The following is a 2,672-nucleotide window of genomic DNA, read 5'->3' as shown; positions in this document are numbered from 1 at the left end:
AACCCTGACAGCTGCAAGGGCTTCTGGGAAGTGTAGTCAACCAGGGAAATAGGAAAAGCAAGCAAGTTTGGGAAAAAGGTGCAATTTAGAGTGCAACTCTCAAGATCTTTGTAATGAGAGTTAGATCTAAAAAGCAAACTTTTCCCAAACTTTAGAGATCGGTGAACGTATTAATATTAAAAGAACCATTGATACTACTACTACTACTACTACTAATAATAATAATAATAATAATAATGTGACTTGTGATTTTGTGATACGAAATCCAGCATATCTATGTTGTTTGCTGTGTCATAAAATAAAATAATAATAATGGTGGAACATGCTTTATCCAAACTTGTAAAATCCAAAACAGTACAAATCGTCCATTGGAATGGCTGAGACAGTCATGACTTCTGATGGATCAATAGACTTATTTCAGGCACAAAATTATTATTGTTATTGTTATTGTTAATAATAATAATAATAATAATAATAATAATAATAATAATTTAGTTATTTATTTCCATCATTTCTATCCCGTCCTTCTCACCCGAAAGGAACTCAGGGCGGCTTACAAAACTGGCAGAATTCGATGACAATACACAACAATACAAAAGAATAAAAACATAAGCAGTTAAATACAGATTTAAAACAATACAAAATACTTGAGCCATTCATCCACAAAAACCTTGCACATAAACCTTCCAGATAAATAATAAAAATCTTTATATTTCTAGAACGCCTTCTCTCCCCAGAGGGGCTCAGGGCGGATAACATACATATAAATGGCAAACAATGTTATTATTATATTTATAATACTATTATTATATTTATTAATACCCCGCTTCATCTCTTCTGCAGGAGACTCAAAATATGGCCTATAGTGTAAGGTCAGTGCATTAAGTGTATAGGAGTGTATAGTCTCCACAATCTATATATATAAAAGAGTAATGGCATCATGGCAGTGGACAAAACAACAAAAGTAAACACCCCACAACCTCGAAAATTGACAGCACAACCCCTCATCCATGCCTCTAGGTTGATGCAACAAAAAGGAAAGAAAAATAAAGTCCTAATTAGAGGGAGAGGAAGAATTGTTTTTATCCAATTGCTGCCAGTTAGAAGGCTAAGCGCCGCTCACTTGGTCTCCTAGCAACCCACTCAGCCCAGGGGACCCTTTACCTTAACTACCACCAATTCCTCAATATTTTATTTCCCATACCACCATACTTCGCCACAGCAACGCGTGGCCGGGCATAGCTAGTATTATATACAAACGTAACAATATGTATATTCCATAGTCCTCCAAAAAATCCGGAATTGAAGTTTTTTAGTCGAAGAAGACTTAACATATGCTGGACGGACCATTCTAACAACCAACATGTCAGACAACACAGAGAAGCCACAAGAAGCAGGCGGACAATTTCAACAGAAAGGAGAAAAACATGGAAATGAACAAAATGTGGCTACCAATATATTTTTGTTTTAAAAAAACTCTAAAATCAGGACAGTAAATATAGGACAGGGACAGCTAACACTTCCCAACAAAGGATGACCCCGGGCAGGAAGCAGCCAGGCTTTGAAGGTGCAAGGCCATTCAATGGTTGCGTTACAATCTTGGCCAACTCTTTTGCACTCATAAATAAGTCCTTTGGGGTTCCCAATAAAGGTCTAAAGAACCTTTTGTTACTGGGTTGTGTGTACTTGAACATGCCTATCTGTATTTCATAATGAGTTTTATGAATGTCCTATGTAAGTTAAAAAAAAATTTTTAACTGATTTATGGTGTATTGCACAATTTATATATATGTGTGTTTTATTGTAAGCCGCCCTGAGTCTCCTGTTGGGTGAGAAGGACGGGATGTAAATATTGTAATAAATAAATAAATAAATAAAATACATACTATATTTGGGGAGTGTGACCTGGCACTTGATTGTTTTGATGATGTTTTACTGGTATAATTATTTTATAGTCATGCTATAAAAATAAAGTTGTTATTATTATTATTATTATTATTATTATTGACACAACGACGTTGTATGACACAGCAAACAAGATAGATATGCTGGATTTCGTTTCACAAAACCACAAGTCAAACACTTCCCAAGCATTTAGGACTGTGTGATGTATTTTCGGATGATGCGTGCAGATCCCAGCAGGGTGGCCTTTTGCAGTTGGCAGATCGTAATTTTGTCAATGTCTATTGTTTCCAAATGCCGGCTGAGATCTTTTAGCACGGCACCCAGTGTGCCCATCACCACCGGGACCACCTGCACTGGTTTCTGCCAGAGTCTTTGAAGTTCAATCTTGAGGTCCTGATAGCGGCTGAGTTTTTCCTGTTGCTTTTCGTCAATGCGACTGTCACCTGGTATGGCGACATCAATGATCCAAACCTTTTTCTTCTCCACAACTGTGATGTCTGGTGTGTTGTGTTCCAGAACTTTGTCAGTCTGGATTCGGAAGTCCCACAGTATCTTTGCGTGCTCATTTTCCACAACCTTTGCAGGTTTGTGATCCCACCAGTTCTTTGCTGCTGGGAGGTGGTCCTTGAGGCATAAGTTCCAAAGGATCATTTGGGCCACACAGTTGTGCCTCTGTTTGTAGTCTGTCTGTGCAATTTTCTTACAGCAGCTGAGGATATGATCAATGGTTTCGTCAGCTTCCTTGCACAGTCTGGGTTAGGGTTAGG

The sequence above is a fragment of the Anolis carolinensis genome, unplaced genomic scaffold (genome assembly GCF_035594765.1).
Source record: "Anolis carolinensis isolate JA03-04 unplaced genomic scaffold, rAnoCar3.1.pri scaffold_9, whole genome shotgun sequence".
Lineage (NCBI taxonomy): Eukaryota > Metazoa > Chordata > Lepidosauria > Squamata > Dactyloidae > Anolis > Anolis carolinensis.
The sequence above is the reverse complement of the archived record's forward strand: the minus strand, read 5'-3'. Positions refer to the sequence as shown.